Source organism: Leopardus geoffroyi, chromosome D1 (genome assembly GCF_018350155.1).
Source record: "Leopardus geoffroyi isolate Oge1 chromosome D1, O.geoffroyi_Oge1_pat1.0, whole genome shotgun sequence".
Lineage (NCBI taxonomy): Eukaryota > Metazoa > Chordata > Mammalia > Carnivora > Felidae > Leopardus > Leopardus geoffroyi.
The window spans coordinates 4,898,942-4,914,416 of NC_059329.1; positions in this window are offsets into that span (position 1 = coordinate 4,898,942).

Here is a 15,475-nt window from a genome sequence, read left to right on the forward strand (position 1 = left end):
CACAGTAAAAAATTAAAGAAAAATATTTTTAATAAAAATGAGTTTTTTCTCTTTCTGTATTCAGGAAAAAGAATGGTGTAAAAGAGGGGGGAAAAAAAAGAAAGAAAACTGAATAGATGGATCTGCTAACAGATTGAAATAAGACTAAAATTACTTCGTTTTCCCCTAGAAGTCAGACTATGAAGTGCTTTATTGTTCATAAACTTAGCAGGCGGTGAGACTTGTGTTCTTCAAGAGCGAAGTTGGCCCAGTTGGGCAGGGCTTAGGCTAACAGCTTGTTCTCCACTAGATGGCACTGCTAGCCTACTGGGGTGGATTGTTGCGGCGCTCGTAGGTGCTATGTGCATGCGCGGGATCAGTGAAAATGGCATCACCCAGCTACCCAGTCTCTAGTATCGGAACTCTGTTCTCCCTGTTCAGCAATCATGCACCCATACTCTGTCTTCAGCTTCCATCCACTCCCTGCTGTTTCACTGTCCATGACCAAGCCCCAGGCAGTACCTCTCTCCTGAGTTTTGTCTCAGATCCATCAGTTTTCCCTGATCCTTACTTCTAGAGGACTGCAGCCTTGACCTGTTCTGCCCTCTGTGGGAAGGTCTCACGGAGCAATGGCCGAAGGTCAGCTGCACCCAGGAAGTCTTGCTGGACCCTGCTGCTGCCGGTGCCCTGAGACTATGGCCAGGTGCCAGCCCACCCCAGAAAAAGTTTGCGAGATAGTGTAGCAGCAGCTTTTCAGGGATTATGGAAAATCACAACACACATTTGGCACCAGGCTTCACCCTTAATTATCTTGTTCCAGCACCAGCTAATGTGGCTGCCTTCTGGGGTCTGCTGGGACCAGGTGACCTCAACAGTCCCTACCACATGTCCTTCCAGCAGTGGAACTGCCTTTCCCCGTGTGGCCCAAGAACCTCCTGGACCCCACTCTGCTTCTGGGGATTTGCCCTTCCCACTAGAGCACCGCCAGGTTTCGAACTGTGGAGTTGCAGACTCCGCACTCCCCTTATTTACAGTCTTAATGGAATTTAAACATGTTCCTTTCTCCTTTCTCCCTTTTTAGTTTAGTCCCTGCAGCTGTTTCCAATTTTCCACTTTCTCTCCAGCTGCTTTTGCAGAGGGGTGCTTTTCCCATATTCTCCCCAACCCAGTCTCTGTCCTCTCTCTGCCCACAAAAGCAGCTCCCTGCACGCCTTGGCTTCTTGCTTCCCAAGTTCACCTCTCTGCACCTGCTGAATTCTGTGGCTCAGGTTGTGTACCTGCTGAATTCTGTGGCTCAGGTTGTGCAGATTGTTATGTTAATCCTCAGATCAGTTTTCTAGGTGTGCAGGATGGTTTAGTGTTGTTCTGGCTGTATTTCATGGATGCGAGACACACGAAAAACTTCCATGCTGTTCCACCATCTTGGCTCCCCTCTGGGAGGCTAAGATATTATCAACTTCAGACTTGGTTAACTATGCTTGGCAACATTTGAATGGGAACCACTAAAATAACAGAAATACCATATAACTTACAAATCAATAAAGGAAAAATAAATAGGAAATCAAAACCATGCTTTAGTTAATTCAATAAAGCCAAGAAAGGAGGGGAGAGAAACATAAATAAGGAAAATAGAAAGTGCTCTCTAAGATGGTTAAGACATCACAAAATCTATCACTAATTATAGTAAATGTAAAGGCAGAAAGCTCACAACTTTAGATTCGTCTATTGATTTGAAAAATAAGTGACCATGCTCTAAGAACCAGATGGGGGAAACTGAAAGAAGGCGATCAGAAGATAGAAACTTCCACTTAGAATTTATGTTTTTATCTTATCTTCTAGGAATGCAATGTACATGAAGATGACTATAGTTAACACTGATGTCACTGGTGTAATTGAAAATTTTTAAGAGTAGATCTGAAGAGTTCTTATCATAGGGAAAAACTTTTTGGACCTATAGGAGATGATGGATGTTAACTAAAATTATTGTGGTTATCATTTCACAACATATGTAAGTCAAGTTATGCTGTGTACCTTATGTTTACACAGTGCTATACATGAATTACTGATAAAAGTGGGAAAATATGCATACTTAGAAAAGTTGAAGCAAAGGGAATGATGTATGACAAATATTACCAAAAAAATGATTTAGTTGCTATGTCAATATCAGACAAAATAGACTTTAAGGAGAAAGCAAACAAGAAAGAATTGCTACATAATTATGAAGGATTCCACTCAACAGGAAGATAAAATAATACTAAATGTATATAAAAGATCTGGCCTCGACATCTATAGGGAAATATGGATAGATTATCAGGATAATCAGGCATATCATTCACTCTGTATTTCAGTGTACTCCTCCCCGCTTAATGCAAGTCTTAACTTCAGCTCTCGGGCAGGACTGAACCTGAATTTAGCCTCTGGACTCCAGGGAAGGTATCAGCCTTTGCTTCCAGAAGGCTCCCTGTCACGGTGACTTCATGTACTTGGTTATTTTCTCTTTTCTTTTTGGTCATTTCCCTTGTGCTCCAGTAGTAAATTAAAAAGAGAAATGTTATGTGTCAGTTTCCAGTTGTATTGAAGCAAAAGGGGCTTTCAGAGACTCTAGTCTGCTATGATGCTAGAAACAAATGTCTGTACTCCATTTCATTGTTTTCAGTCATATCCCCTTGCTGATGTAATCCTCATTTGAAGACCAGAGTGATCTTTCTAAAATGAAAATCTAACCATGTCACTACCCTGCATGACAGTCTTCTATGTCTAACCATCACATTGAAGAATTTGAATCCTCCTAGTCTCAAGAAAAGACTGCTTCAGGAACTTACCTGTCTGCCTGTTAAACCAGCATCCTCTCCTTTGGGCTCAGACTGTCAGGTTTAAATGGGACAGCTTAGAGCTCTCTGTGGTCACTTAGTATTCTATACGTTCAGATGCCTTTAAGGTTCTCCCTTACTCAGGATGGATATTTGGTGCATAGGCAGTAGCAAGGACGTGCTGGTTAAGATATCACATACTCTCATAGGGACATGTAAATTATCACTATGGTCCTTCCCAAGACTCTCTGTCCTTTCTCCCTCCTCTTTCCCAGTGAGTCTAACATCTGACAGCACACCTGTCAGAAACTGCCCCTGAGTTAAGTCCTGATTCCTTACTGTCTGGGCTATCCCAGTTGCTAAACATATAACCATTATTCCTGCTTCTACCTCTTTTCTAGGTGGATCCTACTTGGCATTCAAGGTTCCAGCAAAGCATCCCATGACCTTCTTTCTTTAGTCCTCCTCCTGTGCTGCACTAACTCTCTGCATACCTCTGTCCTTTCCTGTCCCACATTGTTAAGAATGTTTCTCCTATAGGCAGAGGCATGATTTAATTTTCATAGCATGTGCTGTTCATAGCACAGTGTTTGGCATATCATCAAACCTCAGTAGAACCTAAGATTTTGCACTGTGCCTTTATTTGGGCTCCACTCTTGCTATTTCTACAAAAGAGACTGAAAACACGATCTAACATGGTGTTGCTTTGAGCATGAATTTAGCAGCTGAAAGTCATACCAAGCCTCCCTTTTTCTGGAACAGAGTATCAGTAATAAGGAGAAGTGCCTTCTTCTGGATGGGAGACTCCATGCAAATTTAAGCAGGAAAAGCACACCCACAGAGCATACTTTGTTTATGTTTCACATATAAAAATAATTTTGAATGATTTCTGATTCTTTACTGGAATTCTGGAGTATCAAAAGTAGGGATGAAAAAGGTAGACTATATGCTAAAATATTGTACTAGAAATTTGTTTCTACTTTGGGAAGCTTTTTAATTTTGAAGATAATTCTCTCTAGATCTCATTCCTTACTCTAATCGAAAGGGTGTACCACATTTTCACACTGCTTTTATTTCTGGTTATTGCCATGGTAACACAGACTTATTCCAACATATATGCATTTTGAGCTAATTTTTTTTTTGGCTTCAGAAAGAAGCTGGGAGTAAAAAGCAAGGAAAAGAAGTGAATGACTTCTGTGAAATAGATTTTATGATGCTCAGCAATTAATTTGATATCAAATAAAAGCAAGTGATTTCTCCTTTGGGTAATTAAGTGAAGGACCAAAATAGATTCATTTTAAAAGGACTTGTAAAATTCATAGGAGTGAAAAAAAATGTTACCTAGGATTATAGATGGGAAAATAGAGTACAGATAAATACATTAAGAATCAGAGAGGTATGTGACTTGGTTTTTGGTCTCACTGGTGAGTGGTAGTGTTCAACTGAGCATTTTTTCTTCAAAATATGACCTTATTAAATGGCAAAGAAATCAGTTACAGAGACATGGCTGAGTTTTTGTTAACAGAGGGTCATGTTGTTTTACTTGCATATTGACACATTCATATTAAATGAATATGTTCCAATGCCCATACTAAATTCTGGGATTTAATGTGAAACCAAACAAACATGGTCCCTGGCTTCACAGAGTTTATAGTCAAATAAGGGAGACAAACATTAACTTAGAAGTACTCAAATAAATAAATAACTAGATACTATGAAAAAGACATGAAGGTAAAGAATCTAGTGCTAAAGAAACAGGTAACAAGCAGACTTAAAATAGCCCAAGGTGTCAGAGAAAGTCTCCTTTATAAAGTTAAATCTGATAATCTCCCCAAAATTATCAAAGTGCAGAGGAGGCTGAAGAGCATCCAGAAAGAGGAAAATAATGCATTGTCCTTAGAAGAGACAGAGTGGTGTTTTTGGGGCACAGAGTTCTGGAGTGTGTGATGAGTGCTGGAGAGAGTGTTAGAGATAATTTTGGTTGATAGGAAGCTGAAGCATTGGAGGGAAGAGATGGTATAGCATCCTCTGAGTCATATTAAGGATTTTTATTTTTTGAAAGTTATTTCTTAATGTTTATTATGTTTTTGGGAGAGAGTGAGAGAGAGAGAGAGAGAAAGAGAGAGCGAGCTGTCAATATGGAACCCAACGTGGGGCTGGAACTCACAAACTGTGAGATCATGACCTGAGCCAAAGTTGGCGCTTAACTGACTGAACCACCTAGGTGCCCCATGGGATTTTGATTTTGATCTTGATGTTGAGCTCCTTGGGAAGCCGTTGGAGAGTTTTAAGAGAAAAACTGGATCAGATTCATGGTTCCACAGTGCTCATGCTGGCTGCTGGTAGGGGCAGGAATAGATGTAAGAGCCAGTCGGGGCATTTTTTCAATAGTCTGTGCAGTAGCTAAGAGTAATTTTCTTTAAGGAAGTGACAGTGGTGTTTTGTTTGGGAAAAATGATGCTCGAAGACTGAGGTTGTCTTTGCCAATAATTCAACACAGGTCCACTGCAGGAGTTATATTTCATACACCAGCAGCATACCAGATAATGTCTCTTGAGACAGTAAAGAAATCGCACACCCCAAACCAATGATAGACTAATTGCACTGTTGCTCCAGGCAACGAGGTGATAAAATAAATGAAATAAAAATTTAGTTGAGGTGCTTTTTATGAGTAGGTTCTCAGTAGACTACATCCTGTCAGCTGAAAGCTGGGTATGAGCTGCTGGCTTAGGTCCTTCACTGCCGAGGCACAGAGCTGGTGGGTGACCACACTGGTGTTCACAGGCAAGACGAGCTGCTTCGAAGGTTATTCCTCCAGGGACCATTACATAGCTTACACTACTGCCTATGAGAAGTAGCCCTGCCAAAGTATAAACAGATGCCCCTTCTATTCCTGATACTGTTGTTTACCCAAAGTAGCCTGGCCATTGCAGGAGCAAGTGTTTAAAGATCTTTGGAGAGCTCCTTAGAGCAGCAAAGAATAACCTTAGTCAGACTGAACTCTCTCAAATTGATGGTCAGACATCTTGGTTTTTAGAGTTTACAGGTACCCCACATGACAGACAGCAGTGCCATTACTGTGATATCCATGATGCAATGGTCCTCTCCACTTCAGGTGCAAGAGTTAGATGAGGAAGTCTTAATATCCAAATTCAGAACAATTTCATAAAACAAGTTATTCAGAATGCAACTTTGTCCAAAGCATGGATTTGAAATAATAATTCAGTATACAATAATCTACCCTGGGATTTCAGATAACTTACATTCTCTCTCTCTCTCTCTCTCTCTCTCTCTCTATATATATATATATATATATATATATATATATATATATATATCCATATCCTAAAGACATACTGTTCTCAACAAATCTAAGTTCACATATGTATCAATTCACCCCATGATGTTGAATCATTTATGATGTTAATCACAAACCTTCAGTCATATTTTGTGGGTGTTTTCCTTTGACGCACATCCTTTTACACTTTCATGACTTGGAGTGACTGTATTCCTGGGATTATGGATATATGCAGAGTAGAGAACACTTTAACATGATGCCATATCCAATCACCAAATGACCAAAAGTTAAGTAGCTTAAACCAGTCAACTTCCTTGACAGGTTTTCAGGCAAATAGTTTTAATAAAATTCCATGGTTACAAGCTTCCATAGCATCTCTAAGCACAGGCTCATTTGCCATTGTATCAGAATTAAAAGCTGTCCTAACTTTGGGAGAAGCATGTTTTTGCTCCTTTTTTTTCATTTCCTACAAATTAATTTTTATTTTATTCATCTCATAGTCTAGATGTTCTTTTACTCATCTGAAGTTTTTTAATGTATGATTTATATTTATTAGATTAGTTTTAAGAGGTTCACCATGGAATAGGTTTCTAGTTATTTTAGATGTGTTCCTCTATTGTCTATTGGCTTTGAATAATATCTTTTCCCTTCTATTGTCACATTCATTACGTGTTCTATTTTTTCACATCCCATCATGTTTGCCCCTTCTAATAGGTTAGGGTAAGATTTGACTTAGAGCATGGTCCAGTTTCCCATATTACATATAACTAGTTGTGGAGGTATCAAGGTCGTAGTCATGGCTACTTATACCATAGGTCTATATACATATCTTCCAGTGATAAAGATATATTCGTTCCATTCCACCAGCATATCCTTAGGAACACATTGTCCTTCTACCATAAGGGAACTTTCTGTGGCCTAGGTTCCCCAATCTCCCTTTTGACATTGGGGAATTGCAGAAATGGGGTAACACGGTGTCCTGTTTGCTTCTTTAAGTGTCAATATTTTAATTTTACATTTGTCCAAGGAATCACAGCCATTAGGATGCAGAGTATCTACTACAGTTCTGGTTGAGTTGTCTGTTATCTCAGATGACCAGTATTACCCCAAAATTATAGCTGATCTAAGAGTATTCCACATACCAACCAATCTTAACTGCACTAAGCGACAGTCTACACTTAGACAAAATTCTTTTATGTTATTTCTTTATACTGTATTGTTTTAGTTTTTCTCCTGCTTCATGTAGAATTTCCACTGCTCTATTTATTTTCATGTGAAATTTATGTCTTGTAATATGCTACTAATTTTATCCACCTTTGTACCCAAAGAAGACAAAGCTGCCATTGCATATGTGTTAAACTGAGATGATTTGGTTTAAAAGTTTTTAAAATAGAATATTATTTGATCAATTTGGAATTGAGAAAATATAGCTGCCATTGCATCTCCAATTAGATCTACCAGTTCAACAAGAAAGGGTTGTAAGGGTTTCCTTTCTTTTTTTAATGTTTACTTATTTTGAGAGAGAGAGAGGGAGAGGGAGAAAGAGAGGGAGAGGGAGAAAGAGAGGGAGAGGGAGAGAGAACACATGAATAGGGGAAGGGTAGAGAGAGGAGATCCCAGGCAGGTTCCATGCTATCAACACAGAGCATGATGCAGGACTCCATATCATGAACTGGGATATCACGACCTGAGCCAAGATCAAGAGTTGGAGCCTTAAATGACGGAGTCACCAGGAACGCCAGGGTTTCTTTTCTTTCATTGAAAGTACTTTGGGCATAAGTTGTAAATTGGACATAAACGAAGATGGGGAAAACAGCATAATTTGAGGATCTACGTCTGATTGAAAAGTCAAATTAAATTTCCAGTTATGGGCTACACTTGTAGGTTCCAATATGATCATAGTAAGTTTTATCAGCATAGGTTTCCATATTGTTGGGGTAGAAATCTGTGGTGTGATATATAAGCCTGATGTATGCCACCAAAGATAATGATCTGTGCTATGTGCTTGGTTCTCTGTATGCCCGCTGTACACCTTCAAGGTGTCTATGTTATTTTAGTTATTTTTTTATTCTTTTTAAGTTTAGAGTGAGCACCAGAGGGGGTAGGGAGTGAGGGAGAGAGAGAGAGAGAGAGAGAGAGAGAGAGAGAGGGAGGGAGGGAGGGAGAGGATCTTAAGCAATCTCCATGCTCCGCATGGAGCCCAATGCAGGACTCAATCCCACAACCCTGGTATTATGACCTGAACCAAAATCAAGAATCAGATGCTCAGCTGACTAGCCATCCAGGTGCCCCTGTCTCTGTTCTTTTAAAGTCTGGACATAATATATATGGATCTATTGATAATTTTCTAAAAGATGAGTATGGATTAAACAGTGTAAGTTGAGGGTGTACTAAATGACCAATATTAGGCCCATTTATATGTAAAGGTATGATTGCCTGATTGTCATCATGTGGATGTGATTTGACAATATCTTTTCCTAAAGTATTACTACCCATGGTGGGAAGTAAATACTTAGTATTCCGTGTGGTAAATGCATCTCTATATTTTTTAAATAGTTTTTCTAGGTTGTCCTAAATTTTTTGACTTAGTATTTTCCTTCTCACTCTTGGTTTCCACCAATCATCTATTGATTTTTGATGTATTCTGTTCAATAAATAGAGCACAATTATGTTCCAGTAGGTAACTTTTTAGTATATTACTAGTATAAGAAAAGTTTTACACTGATATGACCATGTTACTGCCCTTCATCTAGTGATATTTACATCTTCATTATTCTTTTACATCCCAGTGCATGTATATGCATGTTCTGAGATTTCTCTCTCATCATTGGAGGAGGCACCTGACTGTGATTGATGCTTGGAATTTCTATTTGTCATGTCACATGTTCTACTCAAGAACATGTTATTCATAAAATTTAAAGTTTAATAATGGGCTTACTCATGGACCATCATAATGTTTGGTTCATAGTTGAATTGTTTGGTGCACCCCTACACGATGATTTAGAATCATTTTGTAAGGTAAAGATCAAGTTATAGTCTACAAATGTCACTGGAGTATTGATAGGTGTTTTGTTACAGCACCAAATAATTTATATCCCTTCAGTGTGAGCATGAAAGATCTGATACTGTCTGGACTTGCAGAAACATTTAGTATACCATCAGAGCACACAGATACATTGCACGTAACAATTCACTCTACTTTCCTTGGTTTAGCTTAATTCTTCGTTGCTGTGCTAATTTTTGTCTGTGTATATACTACTGGTCTTCTCCCTGGGTTACCAGTCTGTTTTCCCTTGATCAAATCTCCAGGTCTACAGTCATCTTGGTAAAATTTGGTAAATAGTAAGAATATTTCCATTCTACACTTTGGTCTCTGTATACCCTGATAGGTAATTGAAGAATTTTCATTGGATTAGGTCATGTTTGTAGGTCTCATAATTTAAGGTCATCAAGATTAATGGGAAATCCTATGTTGGCAGTGTAGCTCAGAATAGGCAAGAGAATCATTATGTTTTAAAGAATGTGTAACGGTTTGGGACACCTGGGTGGCTTAGTAAAGTGTCTGACTTCAGCTCAGGTCATGATCTCATGGTCTGTGGGTTTGAGCCCTACACCAGGCTCTGTGCTGACAGCTCAGAGCCTAGAGCCTACTTCAGATTCTGTGTCTCTCTCCCTCTGCCCCTTCCCTGCTCGTACGTTGTGTGTCTTTCTCTCTCTCTCTCTCTCAAAAAAAAAAAAAACATTAAAAAGTTAGAAAAAAATCGTGTGTAAGGGTTAAAAAAACAGGGATTCGTCGTGATGGGGATGCAGCAGTAGGTGTCTCATGTATGGATAGATTGCCATGATGAAGCATGTTAGGCCTTGCTGTGACATAAGTCTAACCTCTTTGCCGTCAGCAGTGTTGTATTCTTGTGGGATTCCTAGGTATAGATGTTGTTTGTATAGGAATGGGGGTAGTCTGTAGTTTATTTCAGGTAAATTTTGGTGCACTCAAAGTGTCTTGTTAAATATTATAACTGATATGGTGGGTATTGCATGGTAGATGTTCTTTGGATGGTGTGAGTGGTAGTGCCCCATTATTTTCATAATAAAAATCATCATCCATAGACAGATATTTGTAAAACACTAGTAAGACGAACAAGTAGTTGCAAAAATGGTGTTTAATTTTTTAAAAAGTCATAGACAAAATATCTTCCTATTTATATTCTAAGAAGTCAGAAAAGATAAACCAGAATGTTCATGAGGCTCATCTTGTTTGTAAGATTATATATAATTTTATTATTTTCTATTTCTGTATTTACCAAATATCCGAGAGTGGGTGCACATTCTTTTATAGCCCAGGCTTTCCTATTTAAAATTGTCACCTCAACATACACACAGTTCCTTTCATCTTTTCCACTGTATTTTTTCTCTAAATCAGTTATCAACATCTCTCATACTATAATTTTGTTTATGATCCAAGTCTCTCAACTAGATTGAAAACTTCCCATGCAGAAATGTCAATAACCTCGTCCGGACATATGGTGATGCTCAAATAAATATTTTTGAATGAATATTCTATACTTACACAATTCTTCTTGAACTAAATAGTGAACTTAATTTTCTTTTTGCATTTTAATTCCAATATAGCTGATAGACTATATCATTTTAATTCCAATTAATCATTTTAATCCAATATAGCTGATAGATTTATGTCCATTTCAGGTGTACTACATAATGATCCAGTATTTCAATACTTCAGCCAGTGCTCATCACAGCAAATGTACTCGTTAATTCCCATCATTTATGTGAACTTACTTTTTAATTTTCCCAGTCAATGTGAATAATATACATTTCACATTGTTGTCACATTAGTTTTAATGAATCTGTTAGTCTAAGAAAATAAAAATAAAAATCATCATCAATGGTTCCCCTCCTTCTCTCATGCAGACGTACATTGCCACATAGCTAAGTGATATAGTCCTTTGAATGATGTCTCTAAGAACCAGGCACATGTCCTATGAACCTTTGGTTGTGGTTCTGTGTTTGTTATCAGCATGCTTATTTTTTGCCCTCCAAAATGATAAAATCTACTTGGCGAGCATCCTGTGAGTGTAAAACATAGCCGCATATCTATAAATACGGTCTTGGGATCTGCATTACGAGAGTACATATAATCTCTCTTGTATATAATTAGTATATCTCATCATATTTCACTAATGTGGTAGATGAGAATTTCTCCTTCATGTTTAATTCTTTCATAGCATGGGGTATTAAGTTGTTCGTTCTATATGTCTCTGCATATGGTTTAAGCATCTTTTCTAATACATCCTCATTAGTATGTGTGTATGCGGGCAATTTTGTAATTTCTTGTAGCCATGCTTGGTCTATTGCTAAAGCCAAATGTTTGCCCTGATATTGCATAAGATTTTGATCTACTGGATAAGGATCAGTGGAGTGCTGATAGAGCTAACCTGAGTTCTTATAGATGTGTGGGAGATGTAGCTACCCTAGAACTTGGTGCTGAGGGTGCAGATGGTAAAATAAAGGTGTCATTGCTACTGTCGTGTAGTTTTGCCTGTTAAACATAAGATAACAAGCAATTAAAGCAACAGACAATATCTTGGGATCCAAACGGGTGAAAAACTAGTCTCCACATTCTGAATGTGCAAGAGAGAAAAGCTGGCCTATATATACATACATACATACATACATACATACATACACATGGCCATAGGTTTGTCCTAGGCTTTGGCTCCAGGTATCCAAGCACCCATTGTGTAATTCTGTAGCTACTCTGTTGTGATAGTGTGCTAATATGCTTACTCTATCAGTAACCAGATCTGGGTTGTTTTTAGTGAGTCTTTGCATTGTGTTTAGTGGAACTCCTAACTCAAACGTACAAGGGAAGGGAAGGACGTGAAAGTCAGTACTTGAATGTCTTGGAATACATGCTGGGTTATAATGCCAAGAGCCCATAAGAAAAGCTGGCCAGACTTTGTCCTCTGCTTTAGATTCTAATAATGGCTTATGTTAGGTGTCTCTCTCTAATTCTTTCCCTGATGGGAGTGTAGGCCCTGGCTGCTGCTTTAGCTTCCCTCAGGAGTCAGTCTCTCCTCCAGAAAGGAGGAGAGAAAAAGTACAAAAGTTGTCCAGAGTACACATGACACTGAGGGTGAAGATAAGGGAGGTGGAGATGTGGGTGCATCTTGAGTTGCAATTTGGTTGTCCAGGTTGTTGCTCTGTGAATGAAGTGGAAGGTATCACAAACAATGGAGCTGTATCTGGACCAGAAGATAGTGTTCCAACTTGAAGTTGTAGAAAAACTGTTGGTAAAAGTGTCAGACGAGTGTCCATAGCTACAAAGAGTATGGCACTCAATAGTGAGCAATAAGCAAAATGGTGTGATCAGTAGGTTGTACTGACCCACTTAACAATATTTGTAGGGTTGAAGATGCATAGTGTGTTCATTTCTGCAAGTGCTAAAGATGGTGTTTTTATCAGTCTCTGTGCCTCCCTTGTTCTTCTTGCTGTTCAAGGTCTATGGCAAGAGTGGCTGCCACTGCTGATACTCCTCCCAGAAAAGGAACCACCCACAATGTATGTGAAATTTACTCCCTGTTACAATGCCTTAGATGAGTATCTCTGTTAAGTGTCCTGTATTCAACAAGGGAGCTCAGGTTGTAATGAGGTGCACATGCAGATATCAAGCACTTAGATCCAGTGTTATTGGTAAGCAACAGAAGTTTACATTCTTCATGCCTGGAAGTTTTACAGAAGCATGAAATTCTTCTGTCTGGTGCAGTATAACTTAACCTTCTGTTACCCAGCAAGTGTTATTTATAGCTGGTGCTAAAATTTCACTTATAGGTGCCATTTTGTTTTTTGTTTTGTTTTGTTTTGTTTTGTTTAATTAGCACTTTCCTCTTTCACTTAGTGTTTGGGGTGCTATTGGTGGTAGTTTTTATATCTGTGAGCAGTTGCAGTATTGATCCTATACGTGTTTTGCTACTATTTCTGTACCTATGGTTTAATAAAATTGTTTCTTCTCATATTGCTTTAGTCCAAGCTTTCATGACTAGATTGTGAGTAAGCAAGCTACGCTTTTGTTCAAGCAAGCCATTGTATATTTCAATTGATTTAGACGTGGTAGGATTATATAGGAGGTGTAAGTTCCACATTACATCTTGTTTTTGCCTCATTCTTGGCATGAGTTTCCTGTGAACTGAGTGCTCTGATCTGGTTCTATGATGACGAGTGTGCCATAACATGCAGTGCATATCTTTAGCACTTGGATTGTTGACCTTTGGTCATTCTTGCATGGATAGGGTAATTCTATTCCTCATCATATATCTACTCTGGGGCATGAATATTATTTTGTGATGCTGGCAATGGTCCTATGTAGTCACTCTGAATTCTTTGGAAGGGTTGATCAGGTCAACTTTGTGTGGAGTTAGGATAAAAGATTTCTAAGCTTTAAAATTTCTGCAGTTCTCAATGTTTTGTTTAACATGATACTGTAGATATTGAGTTGTTATTATATGTTTCTGTTTTCTAATCACATTTTAGCATTCTGTATACCTCCGTGTTCTGTTTTATCATGTGCCCATTTAATAATTCTGTCAGTTGGCATATCTGTGCTTTCCTGTTTTATTGCCCATTATTCCTTTGATTTATGTGTAAGTATATTTTGAATAGGCTATTTTATAAATTATGAATCATTATGGTTTTTAAGACTGATTTTAGGAATTTTAGTGAATCCCTAGAGATTGCTGGTAAGTTTGTCTGCCTGATTATTATACTTAGCACAGAGTGATCACTCTGGTGAGTTAAGATGTATGTGATAAATATAGAAATATCAGCCTGTGCTATTTTATATGTCCTTACCCCACCTGTCCTTATTTCTAATTTTCAGTTGTTCTTTCCATGTCCTTGAACAAATAGGTATGAGATTAGCTACTGTCCATGAGTCTGAGAAAAGACACACCTCATTCTTATTTTCCTAAGTCAATTGTTCAATGGCCTACTTCATGTCTATTAGTTCACCGTATTGTATGGGTTGTCCCAAACTTGATTCTCTCAGGGCTAGACTATAATTAATCCTCAAGGCCACAGCCTGCTGTCATACTCTGGGTGGCATCATGGGGAATGATCCATCTCTACGCTGATACATTGTTGAGTGCTGTGGATCCAGGTGGTCCCCATTGCCTGACTGCTCCAGGTTGGATAGGCTCACCCCTCAGAAGCTCTAGCTAGTCCACTATTGGCATTGCTGAGATTTCTTCAGTTAATGCAGAGCGTCGGCCATCCCTCTTTATATCTCACTAGGAATAAATAATTTCCTTGTTATGACTTTTTGGTCAATAGTAGTTCCCCTCTGTTAGAGGTCTGTTGTACGCAGTTTAGAATAGGATGTTGGAGTCTAAGCATAATTGGCTTATTTTCTATTAGTGGCTCTGCATTTTGCAGGGCTTCAAAGAGTGGCCAGTTTAGCTTTCCAGTTGGTTATATATACTTGGACTACAGGAACTTCTTGGTCCAAACTGCAGTCAGATAAAATTTGGGATTCTTCAGTGTTTTTGTCTACCATGGCCATGTTGCAAACTCTTATGCGTTGTAGGCATTCTAGTATATATTCACAGTCTTTATTAGCTGGTGCGAATGAGTTTAAAGTTCTGAAAGCATTTTTCAAATAAATAGTCTGCCTCTTGAGTTGGTCCATCTAAATTTCCTATTCTTCCTATTTACTTTGTGCTTGGGTTTTCAAATGATCCCCATATGTGGTATATGCTGTTACCAATATTCAAGCAGTCTTACCAGTTTCTGAGATTGTTCTCTTGTGATAGGAGTTGAGATGCAACCTATCTTGTTGATGACTGGGTCTGTTATTTTCTTACCTTCAGAAGACCAAATTATTCCTAGAAATTTTACTGTATTTTGGGGTCTTTGGACCTTACCTGGGTAAATCATCCTTTGAGTGTAACAAATTCAGTTGACTCTATCTTGACCCTAGTCTGTTCTTCAAAGTTATCACTATAAAGAAGGATGTCCTCAAGATAGGAAATAAGAGTTTATGTTTGTTTTGTGTTTTCTTGAAGGGCCTGGATGCCTTGTTTGTGAAGGGGTGTGGGCTATCACAGGTTTGTTAAGGTATCTTTGTGGTGAGCTAGTAAACTGATATTTTCTACCTTCCTGTGTAAATGCAGTCATGGGTTGGCTCTCTCATCAACATGTGTAACAAAGAACATGCCAGATAAATCTCTCAGTGTATAGTAATTTCTGATTCAGTAGTGATACTGCTTGTGCTACTACCTATATCTGGAAGTTCTCTCTCAATTTTGGGAGAGTGTTTGTGTAAATTCCTATAATCTGCAAATCTCCAGTAGGCACAAAAATTTGTTCCTTCAGG